Genomic DNA, 16,318 nt, shown 5'->3' with positions numbered 1-16,318 from the left:
CCTAATGATCTAACACTTCTTTAAAAATAAGTTCTTTTCAAAATTTATTTAAATAAACATGAGTTGATTTATTAAAAAATCTTATGCACATCATAGTGCAGATGATGGTAATAGTACACAGATATGACAAAAATCAAGGCGACAACGATTAGATGAAGTTGGAGAAATACTGCCGCAGGAACTGGGTCCAAGGCCATTGTGTGGGGCATGTTGAAAAGACCTCACAGAAATGCAGATTAGACAACTAGTCCTGCCACCAAAGTTAGCTGTGTAACCTTGGGCTAGATACTCCATATCTCTGAGTCTCAGAGAGATAGAAATAACTAATAATACTTCGTTTGTGAGGCCGTTGTGATGATTGAGAAATATCTATAACAAGGACCAAGCGCCGTCCCCAGCACTTGGCAGGTACTGAGGAAATGGTAGCTCTGAGGAGAGCTGAGCTTTTGATGCTTACAAATGAGAGAAGAGAATAATGAAAGGACAGGGAGAGCAATGAAGCATCAAGTGCAGCTTGACATTAACCTCTCTTCACCTTGCTTCTCCTGAAATGGCCAGGTAAGATCACAGCCGGTTAAGTACGTCTTTGCTCCAGAAGGTCTGTTTGTCACTTTCCAAAAACAGTAAACTATCGTTCTTGCGGCTGCTTTATTGCTCAGAGACTGACTACAAGTTTGCTTGATGGCAAAGCAGCCTTCAGGGCACCCTGGGAGGTGGATTCATTTGTTATTCCTGCATAGGAGGCCTTAGCTTCTGGGTTGTTAAAGAACAAACAAAAATATCCCTTAAAAAATAGGCTATGGTTTGGTGAAGCTTGAAATGTAATCCTTTGGTTTAGCCCTAAGAGAAAATCTTCATTAAGCTTTTCGAGGTTTGCCCTGATGGGCTGTGGTTTGTTCTGTGCGCTGTCGTTTGCTTGTGTGATTTCTTAAAATATTGTGTTAAAATATTATTTATCTTGATTACTGAGTTTTGGGCTCCTCCTTAAATGTTGCACCTGAGGCACACACCGTACCTCACACTAGTCCTAGCCCTGTTCCCTGGTCCACAGGGACCAACGGCACCCCTGCCGTAAGGAAGAGAGGCTATAATTGCACGGCCAGGTCCCTGGTAGGCCTACAGGTCAATATTAGCAAAAGGGATTTTTTTTTTTTTTTTTTGCTCAACATAAGCTGGACAACAATGAAATACTAGTTTGCTTTATGAAATGATGCTTGCCCTGCCATGGTAAAAGTAAAACCCAGATTACATGACTTCATGCAAGAAGGCTAAGAGGGGTGAGTGTTTATGCACTGAGTGGGAGGTTTGGATGGAAAACCTTCGCTTATAATTGCCTGAATCGAATCCATTCTTTCATTCAGCAAATATCATTTGGAGTGTCAGCGCTATGCTAGACACTGAATGTGAATGCAAATGTCAAGAGATCATGTGGCCATCCTCAGGAGTTCCCATTTCTCAGCTGTGAATGTGGCAGGGATAGACAAAGAACGCCAACAAAGTAGTTAGCATTCACTGAATGTCCAAGGCACTGGGGCTGGGTGCTCTACGCGTATTATTTTGTATTTTTATGTAAATAAAAGGTACATATAGTGAAATCCCCAAGTCTTATGTGTACAATTTGATAAGTTTTTATCTGTCTATCTAGCTAGCTAGCTAGCTAGCTATCGAATCTCCAGTTAACCATCATCCCAATCAAGATACAGAGAGAGGACATTTGCATCACCCCAGTAAGTTCCTGTGTGCCCCACGCTAGTCGATCTCCGTTCCCCTCAGAGGAAATCTCTGCTTTGCTCTCTAATATCATATATTCGTTTTGCCTATTCAAAGACTAAACATATGTGAAATTGTACAGTGTGTTAGAATTTGAGACTGCCTTCCTTAAATCAGCATGTTTTTGAGATTCATCCATATTATTGTAGGTTTTACTAGCTTGTTTCTTATTTCCAAGTAGTATATTCTATTGTATGAATGTAACCGTATTTTTTTTTTAAACTATTCACCTGTTGATAGTTGTTTCCAGTTTGGGGGTGTTACAAATAAAGTTGAACATTTTTTTGTATAAGTCTTTTGATTGATATGGGTTTTCTTTTCTGCTGGGTCATGAGGTAGGGATATATTTAACTTTTTGAGAAGTTGCCAACTAGTTTTCCAAAGTAGTTGGACCATTTTATATTCCTACCCAGCAATACATGAGAGTTCCGGTTGGTCCACATCTTTGCCAATATTTGGTGTTGTTGATATTTTTAATTTTAGCCATTCTAGTAGGTATGCAGTGGTATATAAGTGTGTTTTTCCTTTTTTAAAAAAAATTGTTTTAACTTTACATATAGTAAAATTGACTTTTTATTGGTGTATGACTCTGAGTTTTTTTAATATATATAAATTTATTTATTTATTTATTTTTGGCTGCGTTGGGTCTTCGTTTCTGTGCGCGGGCTTTCTCCAGTTGCGATTAGCAGGGACCACTCTTCATCGCAGCGCGCGGGCCTCTCACTGTCGCGGCCTCTTCCGTTGCGGAGCACAGGCTCCAGACGCGCAAGCTCAGTAGTTGTGGCTCACGGGCCTAGCCGCTCCGCAGCATGTGGGATCTTCCCGGACCGGGGCACGAACCCGTGTCCTCTGCACTGGCAGGCGGATTCTTAATCACTGCGCCACCAGGGAAGCCCCTAACTCTGTGAGTTTTAACTGTGTGTAGATTTGTGTAACTACCCCACTATCAGGATATCAAATAGTTCCATCACCTGAAAAAATTTCCTTGTGCTGCCCTATTACAGCCAAACCTTCTTCTTACTCCAGCCCTGGCAATCACTGATGTATTCTCTCTCCTTATAGTTTTGCCTTTTCCAGAACGTCGTATAAATGGAGTAACATATTTAATTTCTGAGACCAGTTTTCTCACTTAGCAAAATACCTTTGAGAGTCATCCATATTGTTGCATCTATCAGGAGTTTTTCTTATTATGAATGAAGAGCTGCTATAAAGATTTTTGTAGAGGTTTTGTGTCTACATAAATTTTCATTTCTCTGGGGTAAATATCTAAGTGAATTGCTGGAGTCATATAGTAAGTATCTGTGTATGATAAGTGTATGCTTGCCTTTATAAAAAACTGACAAATTCTGCTGCAAAATGGTTGTACCATTTTGCACTCCTACCAGAAACCTTTGAGAATTGTAGTTGTTCTCTGTTGTGGGTACTCTTTTTCTTTTTTCCTTTTTATGGGGGGGGGGGTAGGAATGTCATGCTAATAGATGTGCAGTAGAATTGTATTGTAGTTTTAATTTGCATTTTTTCTAATGGCTAATCATGTTGAGTCTCTTTTCATGTGCTTAGTTGCCATCCATATGTCTTTGTCAAAACACCTATTTAAATCATTTGTCCAATTGAAAAAAAAATGGCTCATTCACTTTTATTGAGGTTTGAAGGCTCTTTATGTATTCTGGATACAAGTCCTCTGTCAGATATGTGTTTTGCAAATATTTCCTCTAGCCTGTGGCTTGTCTTTTCATTCTCTTAACAGTGTCCTTTGCAGGGCAGAAGTTTTGAATTTTAATGAAATCTAATTTATATTTTTTTCTTGTATAAACCATGCTTTTCATGCTGTATCTAAGAAATCTTTTCCTAGCTCAAGTTGCAAAGAATTTTTTTCTATATTATAGTTTAAAATTTTAATCCATGATTCATCAATTATCTTTTAAATAAATTAGAAGATAAACATCTAGATTTCATTTTTTATCCATGTATTTACCATTTTGGGGATTCTGTATTTCTAGAAATCTAAGGTTTCATTCAGTGTTATCTATCTTCACCCTGAAAAACTTCCTTTGCCACTTCTATGCACAGATCTACTAACAATTAATTCCCCAAACATTTATTTATCTGAAATTTAAAAAAAAATTATCTTTAGTTTTAAAGGATATTTTCACTGGATATGGATTTATAGATTGACAGTTTTACTTTCCTCAGAACTTTAAAGATGTCATTCCATTGGCTTCTGGTGTATCTAATAACCTCTGATGAAAAATTAGCCATCATGATATTTTTATCTCCTTTATGTAATGTGCCTTTTGTGTCTGGTTACTTTTAAGATTTTTCTTTTTATCTTTCACTTTTATCAGTTTGATTCTGACATGTGGTTTTCTTTATATTGATCCTGCTTGGGACTTGTAGTAATTTTTTTGATCTCTGATTTGATCTTTTTTCATAGTATTTGAGAAGTTTTCAGCCAGTATCTCTTCAAATATGTTTTCTTCATTTTTCTTTTATCTCCTTATGAGTCTCTAATTATACATGTTAGGCTGCTAGATGTTTTCCCACAGGTCATTGAGACTCTGTTCTTATTTTTCCCAGTCATTTTCTCTCTGTTCTTAAAGTTGGATAATTTCTATTGATCGCCTTTCAACTTCATTAACCCCTTTGCCTTTGGTTTCCATTCTGCTGTTAATTCCATTAAATGAATATTTCATATCTAATATTGTCAGTGCTAGAATTATCACTTGGTTCTTTTTTGTAATTTAAATTTTTCTTTTGAGAATCCCCTCTCATTGTTCATTAACACCATTTTTTCCCTTTAAGTTTTGTAACGTATTTCTAATATTTACATTAAAGTCCTGGTCTGATAATTGCATCAGGGATATGCTGGGGGTCTATTTCTATTGCTTGCCTTTTCCCTTGACTATGGGTCACATTTTCCTCTTTCTTCTCACATATAATAAAGTTGGATATTGTGGATGATACATTGTATATTCTATATTTAAAATATTTTCCTTTATCAGAATTTGTTTTACCAGGCAGTTAAGTTACTGAATAATCATGTTAAACTTGTGAGCGATTAAAAAAATTTTTTTTATTGAAGTATAGTTGATTTACAATGTTGTGTTAGTTTCAGGTGTACAGCACAGTGATTCTGTTCATACACACACACACACATATATGTATATACACACACATATATATGTATATACACACACACATATATATATATATTCTTTTTCAGATGTGAGGGTTTGATTTTATACATTTGTAGGGTATGTATGTTTCTGGTTTGCTCCTAATCCTGGAGAGAATCCCTTAATCCTGAGAAATTACCTTTACCCTGTGTTACAGGTTTTCTGGAGCATTAATGGAAAGCCAAGTCATTGATCAAGCATTTCTAACATGGCATGGTTAAACCTGCAAGTTCTGTCTCCTCTGAAGTGAGCAGAAGCTGAAATATCACTTTAGGCATATTGCCTTCCACTGTTGATTTCTGCTTGAGTTCCTCACAAGTCCTATTCTGGAGCTGGCCAAAGATTTGAGAGGTGTTTATATTCAGGTTTTGGTGCTTCCTCTTACATAAGTTCTTGCTTTCCTGGATTTTCTCCATCAATTTGTAGCCATTCTGGTGTCACTGAAATCTTCAGACACCTTTAGCCAATGAGACTGCAGTGTTCTGCTTGACTATTAACCAGTCTGGACCGTGTAGACCAGAGAATGCCCTCAGGAAAAAAGCTAAATGAATATGGATCTTGTCCCATGTTGTTTTCTTCTTTCATGGATAGAGCACACTCCAATTTCTGCCTGCTTTTGATCACTCTCAGTACCTTAAAACATTTCATTTAGTTATCATCATCTGTAACTGGGTTAGTGCAATACAAGCTACTCTGTTATTATTGGAATTAGAACTTCTTTTGACTCTATGAGTTATTATATTTTTTCTTATAATAGAATAATATTCTACTATTATTACATTACATATTTTGTTATATTAATATATTCCAGTTATTGTAACCAGGGTTTTCCTGATGAACAAAATAAGGCTAAGAGAGATTAATTTACTTTCTTGAAGTTATCCAGCCTGCTAGTGGTACAGGATATGACTTTTTTTTTTTTTTTTTTTTTGCTGTACGCGGCCCTCTCACTGTTGTGGCCTCTCCCGTTGCGGAGCACAGGCTCCCGACGCGCAGGCTCAGCGGCCATGGCTCACGGGCCCAGCGGCACGAACCCGTGTCCCCTGCATCGGCAGGCGGACTCTCAACCACTGCGCCACCAGGGAAGCCCCAGGGTCTGACTTTAAAACCTGTAATTTTACTTGTAAATCTAAAGTCCTTGGTGTCATAGTAATTCAAGGTAAAGAATGAAAAAATCATGTGACCTCAGGGCAAAACTCAACATGTTGGTGGTAGGCCCATCCTGTGTTTTTTCAGTCTATACAGTAGCCAAAGAGGGAAGTCACTGCAATGACCCAGGTATTTTACTTGTGTCAGTGTTGATAAAACATGTGCACAGCTTGCAGACCAGGTGTCTTCCTGACTTCACCCATTGGGCTGTGTTAAGTCATTGATCCTTCTATCAGAGGTAGAACTGCTTACTAGGCAGATGAAGTAGCATTAGGTGACCCGTAGTTGGAATGCCATTATATAGTCATCTAACAGAAAAATAAGTCCTGGAAGAAAGGAAAAGACCTTGAAGATTGTTTAGCTAATGTATTAGTCACTGTGGGCTGCCATAACAAAATACCATGGAGTGGTTGGTTTATCCTACAGAAATTTATTTTCTCACAGTTCTGGAGACTAGAAGTTTAAGATCAATATTTTAGCCAATTTGATTTCTGATGAGATCTCTTTTCCTGGCTTGCAGATGATTGCCTTCTTGCTACATCCTTATGTGGCCTTTCCCTGATCCGTGCATGTTGAGGGAGAGCTCTGGTGGCCCTCCTTCTTTTATAAGGACACCAATCCCACTGGACCAGGGTCCCATCCTCATGACCCCCTCTAATCCTAATTTACTTTCAAAGGCCCCATCTCCAAGTACCATCACATTAGGGATTAAGACTTTTAACATATAAATTTGGAGGAAGACACAATTCAGTCCATAACAGCTAAACACTGGTCTCCAAGTAACATCTGAAATGACCAAGGTCACATAGTTAGAATAAGATCTGAGAGAGCTGCTCATTCATCCTACCTTGTTTTGTGCTTTCCCACTGGTGGGTAGTCATTTGGCTGAGTTTGTCAAGAAGGGCTCTTTTTTTCTTTACCTATTTGGTAGTCAGGAGGCTTCTGTAAGAATTGTGCTTCCTGATGAGCAAAATAAACAATTACCTACCTAGAATAATTTGGCTTGTCCCAACCAATCCTAAACTATCCTCGACTTTGTCACCTGAAACTTCTACCATGAAAGAAATTCCACTGGATAAATGCACAGCCTTTAATAGCGTAGAAAGCCTGGTTAGACGTAAGTCATTTAACATTTTAGTGTGAATTAGTTGATATAATCTTTTCTGATAAGAGAGCTTCTATGGATAAATGCTAATAGGAAAACCTTTCGGTTCATTCTGTCATCAGTTTGAATTTCAGTTTCCTCATCTGTCAAATGGGGATAATGATAGCATGGATAGGGGCATTAAAAATAGATTAGAAAGACCTATAAAATGGGAGAAAATATTTTCAAATTGTATATCTGATAAATGGTTAATGTCCAGAATATATAAAGGACTTCTACAGCTCAACAACAAAAAATAACCCAATTAAAAAATGGGCAAAGGATTTGAATAGATATTTCTTTGAAGAAGATATATAAACGGTCCGTAAACACAGGAAAAGATGCTCAACATCATTAGGGAAATGAAAACCAAAACCACAATGAGAGAGCACATCATACCCATTAGGATGGCTATTATGAAACAAAACAAAACAAAAAACTAGAAACTCACAAGTGTTGGTGAGGGTGTGGAGAAATTGGAACCCTCCTGCATTGCTGGTGAAGAATGTAAAATGGTTTAGCTGCTCAGGAAAACAGTTTAGTGGTTCCTGAAAAAATTACATAGAATTACCATGTGATCCAGTAATTTCACTTCTAGGTAAATACCCAAAAGGATTAAAAACAGATACTGGTACACCAATGTTCATAGCAACATGATTCACAATAGCCAAAAGGTAGAAACAACCCAAGTCTCCATCAACAGATAAATGGATATACAAAATGTGCCTACAGTGGAATATTAAGCCATAAAAGGAATGAAATTCTGATACATACTACAACATGAGCTTTCTATCCTCCAGCCTTATAAACATTGAACACATTATGCTAAGCGAAATAGGATAGATATTGTAAGATTCTATTCCTGTGAAGTACCTAGAATAGGCAAATTCATAAAGACAGAAAACAGATTAGAGGTTACCAGGGCTGGGGGAGAGAAAAAGGGGGAGTTATTGTTTGATGGGTACAGAGTTTCTGGATGATGAAAAAGTTTTGTAAATGGATAGTGCTGATGGTTGCACAACATTGTGAATGCGTGCAATGTCACTGAATTGTATGCTTAAAGGTGGTTAAAATGGTAATTTTTAGTTTATATACATTTTACCACAATAAAAATATTTTAAAATGGATTGGATATGTTACGTTGATATTTGATCTGCACTTTGTCTAGGAGTGGTATATTAAAACTTTGTCTAGGAGTGGTATATTAAAACTTTGGATTCCCAGTTACAAGGTGAAATTATAAGAGGCCCAAGAAAGCAACACAGCATATCAGGGTAACCTAGCAGAGAGGGGGAGACCAGTAGTCAAACTCCATGTCATTGGTATATGCATTGAGTCTTGGTATCTAAGAGGGTGACATTATCAATAAACCAGTAAAGGAGATACTTTTTGAGCTCCTACTCTATTCTAAACTCTGTTCTAGGCATTTCTGGGGGTTGTCTGTAGAAATCTACAGCATAATTCCTAATCTCAAGGATTTATAATCTGGTTGGGAACAGCAGCTTAATCACACGTAAGGCAACTGATGAGAAATGCAAGATTGGGTTGGGTGATTTAAAACTGTGAAGTACTGGAGTAGGGGAGATTTAGCAGAAGGGCTAGTGGTGTCTGGGAAGGCTCTGACCTTGAGTGGGGTCTCAGTGTGGGTTAATGTGTTGATGAGCCGGACATGTGCCAGATCTGCTCCATTATTGATGGATCTCCTCATGAATGCTGAGCGGTTCAGGGGCCTGGTGTTCCAGCAGACACTAAAGCATTTATCAGAGCTTGCCATGAAAGCCTGTACTAACTGGGTTAGCTGCTAACGTGGATTGAGGCTTTCAGTGGGATTTAACCCCAATTGCAGTGAATTAGTTTCTCTTTTTTATCCTTTTCTTTCCTTTTCTTGTAACTTGGCTGTCTGGCAGAGCCAGGTAGGACAGTGGGTAAAATGCCCAGGTTTAATTTTCTGGAGTTAAAGAAATCTGGTGAAGGAATTTTTAAAGTGACCTTTGCCTGTTTTTTATACCCTGGGGGATTCAGTTCAGAGGTGAGGAAATCTTACCTCTCAGCCTCTCATCACAAGTTTCTCTATCTTTCAACCTCGTAGGCTCAACTGCTGCTTTAGGATTTCTGAAAATGTGGGGAGGCCTGAGGCCAAAAAGACAACTCCAGATTATCCCAGTGTGGAAGCTGGAGAATTGGTGTTTGTGAGACTAGTTCAAGGTGGTTTAATCATTGAGCTCCTTTTCTAGAGAGTTTTCCAAGTTCTTGATGGTACTATCATGGCTTCATTGATGAAGAATTGTCCGGAAAACCTCATCTTCTTCTCTTGCCTTTTTCTCTTCCTTTATTCCCTCTTGTTCTTGTTCCTTCCATGTCAATTGAGTATTGCTAAAAGAAAACTAAGTTCTGGGTATGCAAAAATGAATTAAAAGCTCATAATTGATCCTTAATAAATGTTTTCCACACTGAACTGAATACATAAGCGTGTTCCCTTGCTGTTGGGGGCCTCTGCCTGGCATTCAAGTCTGACCATAAAGTGGCTCCACTCACTCTTAGGTGCCTCTGAAGGATCCTCTCCTCCAAAGATGTCCATCTCACCTTTTAAACACAGTGTGTGCATTCCAAGCTTGATGTGCTGATTTCTCTACAAGGAATCCCTTTTCTCTATCCCTACGTCTTGACCCTTCAAATCCCGTTGCCTTCCTAGATAGTTTTTCACACATTGCTCTAGATCCTATGTTCTCTCCATCCTCTGCCTCCATCTTTTCTATGTGCTCCACTAATAATTAACGTGTGCACAGCAGACTTTATCACCGACTCCTGGCAGATGCTACTAAACTAGGGAGTGTCTTCACGTGCATTTGTTTCTATCTGTTTCAATATCATTGGGAAACTTTATTGGCTTTTCTCCACATCACCACACACCGAATGATTGCTTTTGCAGCTTGTCAGGTCTCTATTGGGCACCTAATCCCAGTATTGCCTGGAGTGGTTTTCAGAAGCTCTTCCTATAATTCCTCCAAATTCTCTCGTGGCGTAGATACTCAGTCTCAGCTCTGGCTCTGTCTGTGCCTGAGGGTTATGACTTGATCTGTGACCAAGGTCTAGAGTCGATTTATGTTTGGAGTTATATCATCACAGTAAATACCTATAAAATTGCAATTAATTGACTTTTCATCTGTGCAACATGGATATTTTGTTATTACCACAGCCCTATTGCCCAGCAGAGCCTGACACATATTAGGCACTTTAATAGTTATTGAATAAAGAATTAATGAATTGCTTCACTCTGTGGTCAGGATCAGAGCCCAGTATTGGTCGGGGTTAAGGCTAATTCTGTGCCTAAGTTTAGCTGGCAGTCTGTGACTAGTTTCAGGACAAAGTCTGGCTGTCTGTAGGTGAGGTCAGGTTTTACTCTTCGAGTGGGAGCAGGGCTCCGTTTGTGGTCATGCCCAGGGCTGAGTGGGAGGTCAGGGTTGGGAGTCAGTGTCCAGTCAAGGGAGACAGTAGTCAAACCGGTCCAAATGGGATCCAATTCTTGATCTCAAGCTTGCTGTCACTGAGTGTGAACCCCAGCATTAACTATCCACTGGGAATGGGAAGCAGATCTCCCAGAACACACTATCTGATTTCAACCTAGAGCGGTAGATGGACTCTGTGACATTTATACCCCCTACTGGCTGGACTTCAAAGATTATTTTCAACTGAATTTTGAGTAAGGGTATCTTTTGCCTTCATTTATTGAAGGTTTCCCTTCATAGTTTAGAAATGAATAGTCTAATTTCAAGTTCTAGATTAAGGATTGCCCTACAGTGAAGTTTGGGCAGTGGTGGAGTTGTTGAATTATGATTTTAAACTGTTCAGTGGTCCCACTTGCTCACTTGCTCTCTGTCCTAGTTAAGTGTCAATCCCTGACACCTCTGTTAGGGTGTCTCTCTGACTCTGCTGCTGTGTCTGTTTTGAGTTCCTCTGGCTGGCTGTCTCGCTGCCCATCTCCAGGTTTCTTTTGTCCTCTCCTGGGTTTTAGCAGTCACCTTGCTGGGTTCTTGCTGAAGCAGCACTGCTCCCAGGTGATTAATAACTTGGAAGATGGCTCTGAATATGGTGATGGATTAATCCCAGTGGAGAAAGAATTACTTGGAGGCCAGATGCCTTGGAAAGGAAATGACTACTGGAAGCTCTTTATCTAGATCTGGGCAAAGTTTTTCCCCCACCTAGGCCACTACTTGGATATACAGAACCTCCTGTTTCACTGCCAGAGCTTCTTATAGCACCTCAGTTTCCGATGTCCTGTTACTATTTCATTATGAAAACTTACCATTTTAGGGTCCTACACTCTGTTCTCTCCTTTGAGCTAAAAGACTCAGATTTTGATCTTGGATCTGTCATACATCAGCTGTTTTACTTTGCACAAGCCATTTAATTTTTAGGCCTCAGTTTACTCATCTGTAAAATGGAAAGAATAGTCTCTATGAGGATAAAGGGAGGTAATAAATTTGTCAGTTCTTCGTAAATTGAAAAGTTTTGTGCAAAAGTAAGGATCAGTTTTATGGGTCTTCCTATATAATTTTTTTCATCTTAGAAGAGGGGTTTCAATGTGATAACTTGGAATCATGAATAATATAGATATTGCAGTTATTAGGACAGGTCAGGGACATACATATGTGGTTGGAATGATGGGCACTTTTCAGGGATCTTTATTGGAAACTGATTTTGTGTAGATATCCACTCTTCTGATTGATGTACACAGTTATTCACACACAAATAAAATGTAAACTTATACATGACAGAGGGAGTAATTTGAGGATAGAACATTTTACCTTTTCTTGTGAATCACCATGATTCTCAGTGAGTCACATTTTATTTACTAGAACTTATATGTTATTATCATTAGTAATATGTGTCATTATTAATTAATGGAAGGAAATACAGATAACATTTTATTCTGCTCTGTCATTATTCTCTTTGGATCTAAGACGAGAAAGACGTTTTGCTCATGTTTATGGTTTCACCATCTTGGAGGAGAGGCCCATGACACTTATGAAGTCTTTCATGTTTGTCATCTATCTTCTTGGATGAGGGATCTTTCTTAGAAACCTCATTCAGCTAATGGTTTTGGAGCACCTGCAATATTGCCATTGGGGATCAGCTAGAACAAGATAGACAGGTACTCTGTCCTCATGAAGCTTAAGTCTGCCATTTTATTTGCTAGGTTCTGTTCTAAGCTCTATGAATGGAATGGTAAAGAAGATATACAGGGCCCCTGTTCTCATGGAGGCAGACAAGACACAAATAAAAATGTATTAGGTTACGGTCCATAAAGAGAATGAGACCGGGTGATTAAGTACCTAGTGGGTACCTAGTGGGAGAGTACTAGTGGGAGACTAGTGGGAGAGTACCTAGTGGGAGACTGTAGATGGTATGGTCAAGAAAGGCCACCTTTGAGGGTATGACCTTTAAGCTGGAGCTTAAATGACAAGAACGAGTATGCCATGCATAGATTTAGGGCAGTGAAAAAACAAAAGAAGGTCGATGTAGCTGGTGCCTTATGGGCAAATGGAAGGGTAGGAGAAGATGAGATTGATGGTGAAAATTGTCTAGGACATTGTGTGTTGTCGATTCTTAGTGCATCAGAAATCCACTCATTTTAAGCAGTAAAGTGATATGTTTAATACGTTTTAAAAAGATCAGTAGCTTATTCTGGCTATTTGTGGACAATGGATTCTAGGACTGAAATGATAGCAAACTCGGGGAGACATACTAGGAGATATTTCAGTAGTCCAGACAAGGGACAATAGAGATTTGGACTGGGGTATTAATAGTGCAGATGGAGAGAAAAGGAAGAATTCAAGGTATGTGTCAGATGTAGAGGAAAATTGCATGTTGGAAGTAAGGGAAATAAAGAGGAATTGTCATCACCATATTTTAATATTTTACTCATGTATCTCTTTTATACACTGTCAGCTCCTTGAGGTCAGAACCTGGTTCTTTCAATATCCCTTGCACGTAGCACAGTGTTTTGTATAATGGGTATATGCTGAATGAATGAGTAAATGCATGCATACATGTATACAAGAATACAAGTAGAAAAAAATTTACCTTAAGTTATTCTTTTCCTACTTAAAATTTAAAAGTCGTATATTTGTATTTGATATGTATTTTTGTTTACTTTTCCTCTTCATAACTGAGTTTTAATAACACCAGAGCAGCAAGATGATATTTATATTAAAGCCAACCATCTCATGACTGTCCAGTAGTGATTAAACACCTCAAACAGTGGCAGCCTTACTTTACCAAGGTAGAGATTCTGTGGACTTCATCTTCCATCTTTTACCTGGTTAAAGCCTCTTTTCTCCCAGCAGCTCTGCTTCTGGGCACAGGTCAGTTGTACACTAAAATTGACTGCTCATTGAGAAATGAGGGCTAGGTAATTAAGACTGGAAATTCGAGCTGCAAGTGCTGTCAGACTTTCTGCAAGAACTTCTCAGCCTAAGGAGCTAGGCTCATTGAACAGGGACTGGTATGGATGGAGGAAGATTTAAATTGGAGCTGCTTTTCCATAGCCTTTGGAAAGCTGCTGATTCATCTTCTAAACCAGGCCAGATCAAAGGCAAAGACGAAGAAAAACTTTCTCAGGCATTTGCTCTAGGAGAGGAATGAGAGTTTGGCCTTCCACATAGAAATAAAGTGGATTGTAGGTTCTGTCATCTCATGGGGACTACAGAGACCCTACTGACTGCTGTGGCCCTGCCGGGAAGTTCGAAATGCCTATTTCTTCCTTGATTTAAAGCACCAGAGGTTCCCTTGCAGATGCTAATGTTATGATAAAGTTGGACTGGATGATCTATTGTCCATGTCAAAGCCGATATTTTAGGATATTATAATTCTTGATCTTTGAATAGAAGTCCATGGAATTGTAGACATTTCTTCAAGTTAAAGCCAGGCACAGGCTAATAAATCCATTCCAAGTTCTTTCAATCCCAGCCATGGTTCTTCCATTATCATGGTCCTGAAACAGTGGCTCCAGCCAGAGGAAGAAACCTGGTCGTCCTGAGATGTTAGAACTGATAGCACATTGGAGATCAGCTAAGTTTCTTCTTTCCTTTTTTTTTTTTTTTTTTTTTTGCGGTACGCGGGCCTCTCACTGTTGCGGCCTCTCCCGTTGCGGAGCACAGGCTTCGGACGCGCAGGCTCAGCGGCCATGGCTCACGGGTCCAGCCGCTCCGCGGCATGTGGGATCTTCCCGGACCGGGGCACGAACCCGTGTCCCCTACATCGGCAGGCGGACTCTCAACCACTGTGCCACCAGGGAAACCCTTATTCTTTCCTTTTTTTTAGAATTTTATTTTATTAAAAAACTTTTTATATGATTTTAAAGGCTACTTTCCATTTACAGCTATTACAAAATATTGGCTATATTCCCCATGTTGTACAGTACATCCATGAGCCTATCTTCCCCCAGTAGTTTGTGCCTCCCACTTCCCCACCTCCCACCCCTATCTTTCCCCTCCCCCTCTCTCTACTGGTAACCACTAGTTCGTTCTCTACATCTGTGAGTCTGCTTCTTTTTTTAATATTTACTAGTTTGTTGTACTTTTTAGATTCCACATATAAGTGATATCATACAGTATTTGTCTTTCTCTGTCTGACTTATCTCACTTCGCATAATGCCCTCCACATCTGTTCATGTTGTTGTAAATGGCAAAATTTCACTCTTAGTATTCCATTGTATATATATGTACCACATCTTCTTTATCCATTCATCTGTTGATGGACACTTAGGTTGCTTCCTTCAATTGTAAATAATGCTGCTATGAGCAGAAAATTACCAGTAATGAAATTGAATCAGTAATTTTAAAATGCCCAGCAAACAAAAGTCCAGGGCCAGATGGCTTCACAGGTGAATTCTACCAAACATTTAGACAAGCATTAACATCTATCCTTCTGAAACTATTCCAACAAATTGCAGAGGAAGGAACACTTTCGAACTCATTCTATGAGGCCAGGATCACCCTGATACCAAAACCAGACAAATATATCACAAAAAAAGTTGATTCTTTATGTGTCCATTCATTCCAGTATTCATTCACAAAGCATCTATCAAACACCTCAACTCTTCATATGGGAAAATTTAGGCCTAAAGAAAGAAAAAAGACTTGACTGAACTTACCCATTTGGTGGCAGGTCTGAGATGAGTTAGAAACTAGATATCTTATTCTTTCTCCCTTTCCTAACACTTACACTAAACAAAAAATGCCCTCTTGTTTAATTTACAATTTCATCATGATGTAACCACCTTCGTAATTACAGAACAAGTTGATGTCAACACTACATTAATGAAAAAGTAGCCATTTTCTAGTCCCCAATCACTGGCTGCGTGGGAGCTTGGAGAATTGGAAATGAATCACCTTTATTTACATTTGGTGGGTTCAGAAACATCTGAGTAAGAAGCAGTTGAGACTCATGAATCTGGACTTGGCTAATACAAATTGAGATGCGTTCCATGAACTGTAAAGAAAGAGTTTGCTAAGGCAGTCACCATTGTATATCTAATTTCACGACTGTCCCTTCTCTAAAGACTTTTAGAGCAATTTCAAACTAAATGAGAAGAGTAGCCCAAATTAGGAAACTCAGAGGCTTGCAGTTTTCTGTTACTTACTAGAACAAGTCTAAGTAAGTGTTGCCTGGTGCATACCCTCAGTTAATTTCATTGAAGCAACAGATGGGAATGATACAGAATTAACAAATAATTAAAAGTATAAGTGCATGGTTCTAATTTGTGTGACAATGTTTGAAAAATTATTTTCTCTAAGGTTTCCTAAACATTTCCTCTGAATATGTTAAAATACATATTTGTTTGATAAAGGAGGCATTTTAGCTTAAGTTAAATTGAAGTCAGAATGATTCTGTTCTAACACTTACCACTATGTACCCCTAGGAAATTTTATCAATATTTTAGACGCTTGGTTTTCTCAATAGTAAAATGAGCACAATAATACCAGTTTTGTAGGATTGTTGTAAGATTTTAGTCTGGCAAAACGTGTTCAGTGTTTAGTGCAATGCCACTAACATAGGTGTGAACTAGTGCTCAGTG

Source organism: Orcinus orca, chromosome 3 (genome assembly GCF_937001465.1).
Source record: "Orcinus orca chromosome 3, mOrcOrc1.1, whole genome shotgun sequence".
NCBI classification, from domain to species: domain Eukaryota; kingdom Metazoa; phylum Chordata; class Mammalia; order Artiodactyla; family Delphinidae; genus Orcinus; species Orcinus orca.
This window is presented reverse-complemented; position numbering follows the sequence as displayed.